We start from the raw sequence: 15,412 nt of genomic DNA on the forward strand, positions 1-15,412 counted from the left end.
AACTTATTTTAATTACAACAAATGAGGGTACCCCAGATAATATTAATATTACATCTAGATCACGTATAAGTCTGGAGCTATAAACTTTCTTAAAATGGATGCAAAGCCTTCATTGATCCTCTTCTCAAATTGGTCAAATTGGATAACCCTCAATTTGATCTTAGCAATCAACATGGTTAGTAAAATTCTTAACATTGATACTAATAAAAGCTACCATACGAAGATACTAAAGGATCTTGATCTTAGATCAATCATAATCACGAGCAACAAAATAATTCTACAAGCTAATGAGAGCCAACCTAAGATTTGCATTTCAAAGTATAGAACCTACTAACGAAAGAACATGAAAGTAATATAACCAACATATATATACTACTATATTAGTGCAGATTGAATGAAAATTGGAGATAGAGATAAAACTTAGCAGACCTAGAGCTCGTAATGACATAATCGTCCACTACTAAAACTTCAATCAAGACACCATATACTGATAAAAGAAAATTGAAACTAACCAACTAAACATCACTACCACATCCAATACATTGCCTCTAAAAGGAATTAGAATTAAAATCCAGACAGACCTATAAAGAGGCCAAAATCAAAATTCGATAATGAATGGATGTCCTAGTGACAAAAACAAAGCAGAGCATATCAGATAACCCAAAACACATTAAATAAATCTATTAAAAGGAGATGTGAAGGGAAAAATTGACAAAGATATAAGCATCCAAGACAAACCAAAGTAATCATAAACCCAACAAAATAGTAAAGCTTGACTCATAAGGCAAGAACAAAATAAGCAATATAGCCGCAAATAGGCATAACCTTCAAAGGTAATAAAACACCTACAAAATGTTAATACAAAGAAAACTACTCAAGAAACAATAAGATAGAGATAGTTCCATGAGAAATAAAGACAAATACTTGTGAGCCCAATACAAGTAGTGTCATTATACTCAAAAATTCAAAGCATAGCATATAAACAAGAAATTAAGAACTTAAATACATATTACTAGAATCTAATAGTAATAGCAGAGTCTCTAAAAGAAACTATACACCATATCAACAACTAGCATTTATCCCACCTTGATAATTAAATTACCATTTCTATAAGGTAACGACTGTAAATATCCAATCATAAAATTGGAGACACACAAGCCAAAGATACTAATATAGAGATGTTGATATGAATATTATAGCTATAATATTATCATCGACATTAATTCATAACAAAATTGAGAATCTGGTGAATTCCTCATATCACTATATAACCATCCAACAATCCTAACATGGAAATAGTGTGAATATCTAGAGATATATACAATATTGTACCAAACCATAATAGAGTTATCGGGTACTAATAAAAAAAGATCTATCCTAAAATCATATATGTCCCAAGAATAACCAAAAAATACATAATATCAATGAAATCTACATATCCCTACTTCTAATAGACCATAATAACATCAGATATGTCATTTGGGTTCTCTACTCAAAAATTATGAGGAAATTCAAAGTTGTACTTGGCCCTACTTGTCTTCTTCACATTTGGAGTGCAGAACTTTAGGACATCCAAATCCTAAAATGTTACCCTAGGCTAAATGTAGGAATTGAAGGCATTTAAATAGTTGGGAAGCCATTCTCTATTCTCCTCCTCTACAATGCCCCTTCAATGGAGGAGGAAATGGATACTGGCCTCCATTTTAGGCCATTCTCTATAGAAGGCTAAATTTTCCCGAATCACTAAGGAAGGGTGACAGAAAACCATATCTCACTCTAGAAAAATTGACAAGAGCTCCATGTATTTTTTTGAGAGGGGAATTCTCATTCTTTCATAAATATTATGGACCACTTTCTTAATCCCCCTCATCTAAGTATGTTCAAAGACAATATAGCAAAGACGAATTATGGCATCTGCATCCACCCTTGCCCTCACTAGATATCCAATAATATCACTATTGGTTCTCCAAGTAAAATTGTAATTAAAAACTCCTTCCCTGATTACTCTACTAACCATGATCCTAGACATGTTGTCCATAGGTTTTACGATCTAACTCCAACATTCAGGCTTAACATTTCTACAAAAAGCCATGGTGCGAGATTCAGAAGTATGGAAAACATAAATGAATGACTCCATAAGCAAGACCACAATCTAAGAAGAAGGAAAAGAAAGTGACTACAAAGAAAAAGATAGATAGAGGAACCCTCTAGAAGTCTATGCTATCAAAATCAAAATCAATAATGGTATGGAAGTCCTAATCACAAGATATAAAAGCCCAAAATAAACACCAAAAACCATGACACCAAGGCACATAGATAAAAGGAAATAAGCAAAACCACAAAAAGAAATGATGAAAGAAATGAATAATACCACTAAACTTGACACCAACAAGAAGGCAAGTAAAGAAGGAATGAACAAACATAGAAAAGGTTGACACCCAAACCAAGACCAATCAAAAGCAAGATAGTATATAAAGAAAAAAAATTTAAAGCATAAAATAAACCAAATAAAAGAAAAAATAAATAAAAAGAAAAAATAGAAATAAATAAATTATTTAATTTATTACAAAATTAAATTTTATTTCACTTAAAGTAAACATCTACTATCTCATTGCTGCACACAAAAGCTTGTGACTACTAGTTTTATTTTGTTAAGGAGAAATATAGTATTGGTTTCTATTTCAAAGATAGATTACATAATCCAAAGAATACACTTCATTATCCTTTGGTTTGTAATGCCAAAGCCCAATTATCTCCTATCTATGTATATTGGTTATCATCATTTCTCATGAACAAGTCATCCTACTACAACAACCTATCAATCAAGAATTGGTGAATAATAAAACTTTGTGGTATTCCACAAGCACAAAATTCTACCATCTTCTAAGAGCCCCATATGATTTTGATAGGAAATATACAAACATGATGCCTCATACTCTCTAGCACCTATGTTTATTACACCCAAGCACCAAAAAGAAAACCCTCTTGAATCTTGTTTGAATGATTAAACCAAATATCATGATGGACAACATCAATGTTCAAATTCATGTTATCTTGTGTTCCTCAGTTTATCGATCAAAGAGGAATAGAGAAGGGTATGTGGAAGATTCATGGTGTGCCAAAAAGTGGCGATCTAAAAAATATGTAGTTCTAAAATATCTCAAACCATTTCAAAATCTATTCCATTTTTTTTCCCACCCACCCTAATACTAAATGAAAATAATTGATATATTTATAAGGTCTACTATATCTTTTGATACCAAACCTATATGGTCAACTTTAAAAACATTCTTTAAATGTGCTTTTGGCCTGTTTCTATGTGATTGTACTTCAAACATGTAGCTGACAACTTTTTTTAACCAAAATTTGATAAAATGAAAAGGGTTTGGGTTTCTTAAGAATGTTCTTATCTTTCCATAAATGTAAGGTTTGTAAAATTATGAGTTTAGTAAGTAATTATTACTTATTTTCTAATAGAGTTACGTATAAAGTGCTAACTGACACACTACTTGGAAAACAACTATAACTTTCAAATGGTACAACATTTTTTAAATCCAAAAGATGCATCACATTCTGTCTCTTCTACTATAAGCAAAAAAAATGAAAATTCAAATTTTGTAAAGTATTGAATTAGTTAAGGTGGTCAGACATGAGAGTTTTTTTATTCCAAAAATACTAAAGTCAAAAATTAATTATTTATTATTTATTTAGAATAAAAATACCCAAAAATATGTGTCACATCTAGGCATGAGTCTATGACTTATATCTAGAATACTATTAAAAAAAATTATAATTTTATATTGATTAAGGTGGTTAGACATACATCTAATTCTTATTTTTGTTTTGAAATTTTTGTAATATTGCATTAAAATTCAAAATATTGACCAATCAATTTTTTATTTTTTTGAGATAAGTCCTAGTAGTTTAGAAACTAGATTCAATTTTCTAGAGATTCTTTTCTCTCAACTTTTTGATACAAAGTTAACAAGTAAAAATTTGCATGTCAATTTGACATTACCCTGATTTTCTAATTTTTTATTGCCACTTAAAAGCATCATTTGGTTGACCATGATCCTGCACATACCCATAAGATCGTCATTCTTATCAATGAACATTGATCCCATGGGTGACTATCTAATCACTCACTTTATCTCGCAGATCTAGATATGATCATAGAGATAGTTTAGTTTTAATGAAATTGATGACTACATGATTGTCAAGCCTAACCATAGGCAAGACTCTTGATTCACTTCTTACTCAATGCTAAGAAGATAGGATTGAAATTCATAATCGACATTGATTCTTTTGAACTAGTCACTGGGAGTTGTGATAGAGTAGTAAATACGTTTGACTAGCTCGAAGGTAAAATGTACAACAACTATTCAAAAAAATTCCTCAACATGAAAGTCATTAATAAGATTAGAGAAGCTTAGTTCTTGGTCTTCCTCTCAACATTCTCAAGTCTAGAGTGTGGAAGATAATATATTAAAAAAGGCCATCTTCCATAAAATACACATGATGAAGGATTCAAAGAAATTAAGAGATCATAAGCCCATTTTCTTTGGCCCTCTCATCCACCATTTGAGCACTCATATCAAGTTCAAAGAGATTTAAATTTTCAATATCCTTAATATTTATAATACCCACCAAGAATCTTAGGTACAATTACACTTGTCGAGGTAATCACAAACCATTTATTTGACCGGGATCCACTAAGTAATCCTATGCATGTTATTAGTAAGATGCAATGTGAACAAGAGAAAATGATCCAAACTCTGAAGCTATCATTTGACCCAATCCTATTGAGCACATGAGCCTTTCAATGTGACTAATGAAATATCATTTAGAAATGCATAGTAATAGTAACAACTAGCCTAGAAAACTTAATTTCCTAATTCAACTTCATGAACAAAGTTACTTTGTAAATCAAAGTTTGTAATATGCTTTAAATGACTACCTATTCCAACATGAATTCACCTTTGATTCCATAAAACCTCTTCATTTATTTATCCTTATTAATATAATATCCATAATATATGGGCTCGATAAAAAATTGTATTGAGAGATCATATGAGTCAAATAAAAAATATTGTGTTATATGATTGAAAGTAAAAAGGAGAGTGGAGGCACTTCCAAGAATCACTTATTATAATTGATCAATATTATCAAGAAGAAAAGAAATTATATAAACTATAGAAATATAAGAAAAAGGGATTCCACTTTTTCTAGTAACAAGGGAGGACTTTTACTGACGAAGAAGATGAGAGACAAATTATTCATTTTTGTTTTCATATGTAATCTTGATGTAGAGAAAATTGGCCTTTGATGTCAATTATATTTGTATCTTATTCAAAGGGAATAATTCATTGAATCTGTGAATTACAATGTTTTCATTAAAATTGGGATTGATCTTTGAACTGTTTTGATTGTCTTTGAAAATATATATATATATATATATATATATATATTATCGGTGTAAATCTTTTAGTTTTCTTCATCTGTATTTCTAAAGGGAAGCTTTTGAGTCTATTACTTCTTCTTTGTAGTAGAAAGTTGATCAAGTGATCTTTGTGTTTCTTGTTCTCTCCTCCATCTTATCTTTTCCTCTACAAGTCTCATGTGCATCTACATCATGACAATGAGCGGATGTTAATTTCCTTTAATTTCTTTCAAGCCAAAAGCACTTTAGTTTGTAATTTAGTTAATTCATTGAAAACTCTACATGAGGAGTTGTACTTGATAAAATTTAGAGGAAGGTTAGAAATTTAATGATAACCTATCCAGTTGTTAGCAAGTTTTGCACTTACATTTGGGTGTTAGGAGTTATTTCATGCTGGTCATTTTGAAGTGCAAATCTATTCACTAACACAATGACAACATTTACAAACTTCATACTAATGATACTCGTAAGTCTATCAAATTGACCTATGCCAGCCTATTCTAAAATAGATCAACCCAAGTTGAACTATTCTAGAATAGGTAAACCTTGTTCCCTAGGTATTGTGAGTCCATGGGCCAATTTTGTCTTGAGTTTCCAAATTTGGAAATTGGGTGACCCCATCAGCTTGCTTTATTTTCACATCCCAAAACTAGCATAAAAGGAATCCTAGGCACCTCATTTTTACATCATTATCATACTCATGGAATCTACTATGTGTAAGGACACCTAAGGAATAAGAATTTCATCAAGAATTCAAGGCATTCAAGATTCAAAGGATCGTTTGTGAGCATTTCCTCTTCAAGAACTAGCATTTTTTTTGCTTATCAAGAGAGGAGATCTACATTGAGGAGTTCATAATCTTGTTCATTGATGCACATTTACATCCATATTTCCATGATGTATTTTGGTAGATCCATTTCATTTGTGAAAATTTCCTACATCCTTCATTGCAAATTAAACATTGATAACACACAAGCATAGCAAAATTCTTATTCATGACATGGGTTTCTTCAAGCAAGGTGAATATTTACATTTTTCTTTATATCTTTCAAGTTTTTCTTCTCAATTTAAAGGTTGATTCCTCTAATCTAGGGATTTATCAAGGCAATCCCTTATCAACCCAAAACAAAAACTAAGTTTTACAATGTCCAGGAGTGGAATATCAAAATTGAAACAACATATCTAAAAACTACTCATTGAGACCTTTCCAAAGAAGTTGGATCAATTTTTCAATAATGTCTTTGGAACATGTCCATATTCTTATAAATTTTCTAGATACTTTACCACTAATTTGACATGTTCCTAGACATCTATGAAAAAATAAAAAATTTGGGTTTTCTATCATGGTTGTAAATTTGTAATCAAAAGTTCAATCATAGTTTCAAATCTATAATTTTTTGAGAAAATTAGTATATTCACTTTCACATTCTAAGGTACATACTTTATCATTTATTGCACCATTTAGTATAGACCTATTTTCATTTTTTAATTGAGTTGATTTCATATATTTAGAACATAGACCTATTTTACACTAGTCATTAAACCAATTAGCTCAATTTGACATTCACGTTGCATATCTTTAATCAATTTACATTACATGAAGAGGAGATTCTTACATACTTCCTTGACATTATTTTGTTTTAGTATTGGCATCCCTTTATCCTACTTGGGTTTTTCTAATCTAGCTTGGGTTATATTGAAAATATTGTTTGGAAGCCCCTCTTTCTCTTGTATTGAATGTTAGTATGAAGTGGGAGCCCAATATTTACAAATCCTTCTACGAAATTCTATTTTACCAGTAAAATTTTTGGTAAACCTAACTCATGCCCCTTTCTTGGTGTTAAATTTATTATTTTCATTAGGTATTTACCTTTTTTAGGCCTGTCATCTTACACCTCTTTATTTCTTTTAGAGTGAGATTTTTCTATCATGTTTTGCTAATATCTTCTTTGTGGAGTTGTATTGATTCTTTATATGTATCCACTCTTTTCATGGTATTTACATTATTTTTTATTTACTTTTCATTCATTCTTTTTGGATGTTTCATTGGATCTTACATAAATTTCAATCAAAAAATGATTAGTTGGATATACTCTATATTCACTTCTCTTTTTCTTATGTTGCAAAAGTTATTTGATACATTCTCCAAACATCTTTCTTTTCTTTTGACATGAAACACCACCCCCTATCAACTTAGATTTACCAGGTGATCTTTCTCTTCATGAAGATGAGTGTTGGAATGCTAGTTTCCCTTCTCTTAACTTAGGCCTTGACTACTAGGGGTATGTTGGTTGAGTTTGGTGCTATATCCTCTTTCAATCCTCCCACCTTTATGAGTTTGACTTTAACTCATGGATATTTCTCTTCTGTGGTATGATTCATTGTTAAAGATTTTCCTTCCATTAATAATATCACTATTTAGGATAAACCTCTAGATGATAATTTTGACTATTCTCTTCCTCATTAAAAAAATAATGATTACTACATTTTCTTTTCAATATGACAATCTTGGTTTTTCTTCTTATCCTAAGACATATCCTCCTCATAACTATATTTTAGAGCAATAAGAAGATAGTGTAAATTCTTTTATCACTATGACTTTTCCTTCATTTGATGCTCCTAGTAGAGATGAAGCATTAATATAAATCTACAATCCATATTCTAAGGATTGATTGGTAAAAGAATATAATAGCAATCTCTTCAATGTTCTCCCTTCTAGTCACTAGTCTATGAATAAGAAGGATCTTAATCAAGTTAATGTTTCTCAAACTATTATCACTCCCAAAGGTTACCCTCCATTAACTAAACCTCTCATCACCCTTAAACATTTTCCTACAATAAATCTTAAAGGAAAACCTAAAAATTATTTGGATTATCATGTGATGTATCACACCTATTACACAAGGAATAATCCTATATCTAATACTTCTCACTCACCTTCTCAACCCATTCTTCCCCTCCACCCTATCTTTCTCAAAATCTTGGGATGGAATATGATTTGGTATCATACCCCTTCAACTATCCCCTATATTTCATGAAGCCTTGCATAAATATTTAATCATTCTTCTAACTACACCTCCTAATTGAGATAAAATCAATGTCTTTTTGCAATGCATGAATGCTACCCTGATTTGACCTCAAATTGTGATTACTAGAGATGATTTTCCTCCTAAAGAAATTCAAGATCACTATGATTCTCTTATGGTATTTATCTTTATAAATGGTTACCTCATTTGTATAACCTCAATTGATAATGGGTTTGGGCTTAATGTTTGTAGTATGGACATGCTCAAAGAAATTAAAATCAATCCTTAACATATCAAACTTGATAATATCCATATTTATGGATTTGATAATGTTTCTAAGAGAAATTTTGGTATCACCACTTTGCATATTAAATTAGGTCATATTATTTTTAATAATCCCATTCACGTTATTTCTAGACCTCTTAGTTACAACCTTCTTTTGAGTAGATCTTGGTTACAAACTATGCATGTTATTCCTTCAACTCTTCATCAAAAAATCAAGTTTATCTATAATAACATGATGCACACTCTTCATGTAGATACTAAACCAAATAGTTATATGAATGTTGGGGAGAAACAAGAACAAGAATATAATGATGATCTTCCCTCTATAATTATCATTTCAAAAAACAATTGGGGAGTGTAGAATTTATGACCTTCCATTTATGAAATCTAAAATAACTCCTCTTTCTAATAATTTGTTTTACTACTTACACTCATGATTAATATTCCAAACCTTGTGATATGGCTTCTTATTATGGTTTAGGCTATCATGGATTCTAATGAAGGGTGCTCTCCTTAATACTAGAAACATATAATAGAAATAAAGAAACAACAATAATTTAAAAGAGTAGAAAAGGGGCTTCTTATTATCTCCAAAAAATATGGAATTGAAATTTTAATAAATACAACATGTGAAGCTCCATGGGTCTTTTCCTTACAATATTCTATAAAACAAAGCCACCAATAACCACCTAAAATTTCCCTAGACAACCCTACATGTTTTCTTTATATAGGAAATTTTCCACCACCTGGAAAGGTTCTATAATTTAACACTAACCCTTGAGGTTGACCAACCCTAAATTATTATTTTTTAACATTTTATTACATTAGACTCGGCTCAAAATAATTTTAAATTATAATTTTAGGTATGCCAACTTTTTGAGGCCATAACATTTTAACCTTTAGTCTAATTAGCTATTATAACCACTTTTTAAAATGATAGCTCATAATCAATAGCGCCTTGATAGAATAAGCATCGTCAATCCTAATTTGACCTCAGTTTGGAGCCTCTTAGGCCTTAAAAATTAAGCTCAAATATTTTGTACTGAAAATTCTCAATAACTTCACCAATGCATTGTTAGAAAGTAAAATCTGCCAAGATAAATGAGATGGGGAGGTGAATTAGTTATATGATTAAAACAACTCTCAATATCTTTGTTAATTCTAAAACATGTAAATAGTAGATGAAAAAACCATAGAAAGATAACAATGCATAATAATACTAGATATGTTAACTAGGGAAACCCTTGATCAGAGAGAAAATCCCAATGGGAATGATGCCCACAAGATGATGTACTAATATAAAAGTTCCTTGTAAAAGGATAGACTCTATTAGGAGCTAATCAATACAATTAGTACCTATGACTCCCTATAAGGAGACTTTGAATCCTTGTTAGAGGATTCCAACTCTATTAGAAGTTGCACCAACCCTATTAAGAGTTAAAAGAAGGACCACTAAACCCACTATCCAAATAGCCTCAAAAACATACTTCATTAGAAAATCTTAAAGATAAGCATATCCAATAATTTTCCACTGACTAAACAATAAATAATTTTCCAATATAAATCCTTTCAATCTCATAATACATCAATCCACATTAATATCTTCTCTAACTTAGCTGAATTTGCATTCAAGTTTGCATAAGGATCTCACTTATCAAAACCACACAATTAACACTTTACCACAAGGAAATGATCTTTCCTTTATACCAAGTCCTAAAACCAAGTATTGAACTATCTTTAAGGATTTCTCAATTTACAATAATAATATAGGAAATTCTTAATATATTACATTTATATGATACATTACAATTATTCTTTTTCTCAAAGCTATTTGCAATAGTCATCTCATAGAGAACAACTTTCAAATGGTCTTCACTAAACCTCATAGAATGAACATATATTCCACAATCTAGAACATAGCATCTTCAACATTTCTTTAACCTTCCTCTAAGATCTCTTAACCAAATTACATCTCTATTAAAAGATACTATCAATTTATCAATAACCACTTTCCAAAAACTTTCTTTGAAAGCTACTTTCAGAAGTCATAGCATAACTCTGTCATATCTCCATATTTATTTCTACACAATTAACTATAGCATATGTAATCACATTTGAACATATTTATAAGAGTCCACATCCCAACTCATTGATTGTTGACCATTCCAAACATTTTTTTTCTCTATAACTCTAAAACTGTTCACATAATAAGGTATATGTTGTTAGAATATATAGTTCATTGATATAACTTGCAGGGTGGGGGAGGTGAATCATCTATACAAGAATTATCACTTTTATCACCCTTAATAGTCTTTAACCATTTGATCATCATAAATATAAACCATAGCAATAAACTCATATACAATAACACAAGCTATGTTAACTAGGGAAACCATTGATCAGAGGGAAAACCCTGGTGGGGATGGTATCCTCAAGATGATGTACTAATATAAATATTCCTTATCAAAGGATAGACCGTATTAAAATTATATTGCAACATTCAGTACATATGACTCCTTGTTAGGAGACTTTGAATTCTATTTAAGAGATTCCAACCTTGTTAAGAGTTGTGAAAGATAGCTAGACTCACTGCCCAAGTAGCTTCAAGTTTAAGACCAATGAACCCACTGTCCAAATGATCTATGTATTATTCCTTGCAAAATAATAGAATTGAATTGTACTTCCTTCCTCTATCTCTATCATATCAATTGGACTTCTTCTCCTTCTAATCTTGTAATCAGATCATGAACTGCACATCCAATAATCCCTTGGATCACTTACACGCATTCAATCAATACTCTACTCATTTTTGCACTTCACAAATATAATGCAGAATACATACTTGAAACATTTTACAATCAAGGAAAACATCTTTCCTTCATACCATATCATCATAATAATTCCTTGACTTGGCCTTAAGACTTTCCCAATTAATTAAAATAAAATTTATAATTAATTACAATGACAATAGCACTATCGGCCAATAGTCTATTACAAAACTTCACACATGCAACTCTAGTTCTTGCAAACTTGCTGACATCAGCACCTAACTATCCTCTATTACTAGTTGATTGCACATCACCTCATTATATCTTGGCTAAAATATATAATTCAAACATTAGAAGCTGCAAACTAGATGCTTTGCTTCTACACTGGTCATAGTAAATCAAACATAATTTTCGTATATCTTTGACTCAAACTTCATCCTCTTAACCACATTATCAGGAAACTCTCAAGAACATGTCCTTAACTAAGCATCACTTAACCCTTACTCATTTACTACCCAACATAAGATCTCTATCTCCTATTCTTCCAATCTCTACAAAAACCATACGATGTTGTCGTCAATGAAAAACACAATCATTAATACAACATGTCAATATTCTCCAATGCTTCGGATACTTCCCTAGAGTAGTATCACTAGAATTCAGGCTAACAATCTTGCCCTTTGGCATTGATGGCAACACAAAGGAAAAAAATCTAAGTTCCAAGAATACCAAACTAAACTCTATTGCTACTATTGATCCTCATCTTCTTTAGGATTGGAAACAGTTCTTCATAGTAAACAACTTAAAATACTTTCTGGGTGCATATCCCCCCCATAAAGATATCTTAGTGTCCATTTACACTTCCTTCTGTAGACACCTAAATCCTTTAGAAAATAAAGTATTTTTATTTTCTGAAAAAGTCCCTAATGACATCATCATTTATTTAATTTATTTATTTATTTTTATGTCATTAAATCCCTTTATCTTAATTAAAAATATTTAATTAAGAAATCCCTCCCAAAAATGTTTAAATCTTATTTAAACTTTATTTTCTTATTTATTAATTATTTAATTAATAAATTGACCAAAAATCCCAAAATAAATAAAAAATTTATTTTTTGCCCAAAACTTGGCCAATTTCTTTAAGACCACTAACCTCTTCCAAAATCTTCTAATCCTTCTTTAATTTCAATTAAAGGCTAATCCGATCATTTCCTATCCCTAATCCCAACTCAAAATATTTAATTAAGATTAAATATTAATCCTCATGTTTATTAAAAATGTTTTTATATCTCCTCAACCCAAACCCTTGAAATAAATAAAACTTTATTTATTTTCTAAAAAACCTTTTTTATCCTCATCCTAGGAAGTTCTAGACTCCTCTAGAAAGTCTTCATCCTCATCCAAAGCCTAGACTCTTCTAGAAGATGTCAATCCTTATCTTTAATCCTAATCCTAATCCCCTCCTAACCTTGTCACATTCCCTAAACATGGGTTAAGACTTGCTAACCAAAGCCAAAGTTAACAAATATCTCCTCCTTCACCCACCCTCATTTATTGCCATCCACTTACCTATCCCTAAGCTAATCCTAAACCATCTTAATCCATCCTCTAATCATTTGCACAATCCTAAGCAAGCTTAAAACCTTCCTAATCCAACCCAAGTTGAAATTCCTCACCCTCCAACATAAATGACCCTCAAATATCTCTTACACTCTCCTTCAATGCTCTTACAAAGCACTTACGAAGGGTCTTTATGAAGATATTATCCCTTGAGCCTCCTTTGTTGACTCATCCTTGCTCTTTCCTCCATCATCTCACCCTGTGACATGTGTCACTCTCTGATTGGCTGTAAAGAAGCACAATCTATGTGTTCTCCTCTCATTCAATCTAAGCCCTCCATAAGCTTTCTCCTTTCCTTCCATCTTAGCCCTCCATCCCTCAAGCCTCTTGCCTATAAATTGGATCCTTCCCTTTTGCAAAAACAACACAATCTAGAAAGTAAAGTCATAATGCCATTTTGAGAAGCCATTTTTTACATCAAATCCATTCACCAAAATCTATCAAAAAATCCTCTATTGAAGTCCATTTGAGCATTTGAGCATACATACATAAGAAAGCCATCTTAGCTATTAGACACACCTCTACATCAAGTGATCATCCTCATTGAGAGAGCCTATCCATGGCTCATATTCTCATTTGAGGACTTCACTTTGTCTCTCATGAAGTTATGTTAAATTAATATGCAAATGCTTTTTGATTGTTTTAATTTAGTGTTTCTAACATACTAAAGTAGCATATACATTTTGGCATGCCTTGTGGGACCTCGCATGGGTCATCTTCATTAGCTTTTTTAGTCAAGTTTTGTATGTCATTTGCTAATTTTGGCTAATTTTGCTTATTTTTGTGATTGGTAGGATTGTATAAATTAGTTTTGCAAGTCCACATGAGCATGAAGAAGACAAAGGAACTCATAGTCTATCTCATAGTGTTTGCAGATTTTTCAAGCTTATAGGTGGACAAAGCACTTGAAATTCTTCTTCCTCTTCTTGTCTATATTCTTCTTCTATTCCATCTACTTCTTCTTCTTCTTCTTGAGGGATCTTGGACTTTTTTTTTAAGGAAGCAAAATCATACACACTTTTTTTTAAGTGCTTAAAATGAACCCCCAAATCATACTTAAATCCATTAAAAAATTAAAAAAATTCAAAAAAAAAAATCTTTTAACAAGTGAAACTAAACCAATCCAATCATTTGCATCCTTGCAACATCAAGGTTTTAGATGCACTCATGCAAAGTTAGGAACACTTCATTTTTTAAAATTTAAAAAGAACTTCAATTTTCCATTTCAAAAGGTTCAAAATCAACACTAAGTGCACACTAAAATCTAAATCAAACTCAAAGCATCAATCAAGGATAAAATGAACCTCATTTGCAAATATTTTTAAGTTCTTTTAAAAATCTCATGAAAACTAAGAGACCTAAATGGTTGCCCAAAATTGTCCTAAAAGCTTTGTTATTTGTTCCAAACAAATGTCTTGTTGCAAAATTTTGAATGTTTCCTAGGTTTTTCATGCATCAAAACAATCTAGGAATATCATTTTTTTAGGCTTAAAACATGCAAACTAGAACACAAAATATTGAATGAAAACCAAAGTCCAAAGAGTCATTTTCACTTTTGATTCCAAAACAATCTTGAATGATCTAAGGTTAAAACAAAGCACTTCAAAGTTCTTAAAACAACACGCAAAATCTCAATCTTGAATGCTCAAAGGAAAAAACTTGAATGTTTAATCACTTGTCTTTGAATGCATGTTGCTAAAATCACTCTTGAGTGCCATGGATTAAAATCAAATTTTTTTTTGTTATGAATGCATGATTAAAACAACAAATCCAATCTTGAATTCCGTAGATCAAATAATCATCTTTTGGGGCATAAAAAGAATCCACATTTTAGAAACTTTCTAAATTATAAAAACAAATAAAGATACTTTGAGTGAATTGGTTGTTGGACTCACCCTCTTTAATCACCCATCATTCTAACCATTGGTTGCAATATCAGCGCTATATATGGCGATGGGTTGACCTAAGAAGGTGTTAAGTGCTCCACAAAAATCAAATTCCACTTGAGTTTTTATTTGTTTTTCTAAGATAGAAAATTTCTTGAATGCACATTGGTCTCACTAACACTTCATTTGGGCATAAAAATTGAACAAATCTTGATGGGGAGGGCCTCCGAGCGTGTGCTTGAAATCGAGCTTTACACATTTTTTTTTTTCAGCTTAAAACAAACTCACACTCAATCTTGAATGCCTTAAAGAAAATCAATCGATACTTGACGTGGAGGGCCTCCGGGCATGCAAGTTTACTTTTTGTTGACCCTAAATCTTCTT

General features: G+C 31.1%; 1 pseudogene; it reads right to left on the reverse strand.

Moving 5' to 3' along the window:
- LOC149559203 (cyclin-L1-1-like) overlaps positions 1 to 15,412 on the reverse strand; it is a 135,452-nt pseudogene that overhangs the window by 46,327 nt on the left and 73,713 nt on the right.

Source organism: Cupressus sempervirens, chromosome 5 (genome assembly GCF_028749045.1).
Source record: "Cupressus sempervirens isolate cs-2001-9-10 chromosome 5, ASM2874904v1, whole genome shotgun sequence".
Lineage (NCBI taxonomy): Eukaryota > Viridiplantae > Streptophyta > Pinopsida > Cupressales > Cupressaceae > Cupressus > Cupressus sempervirens.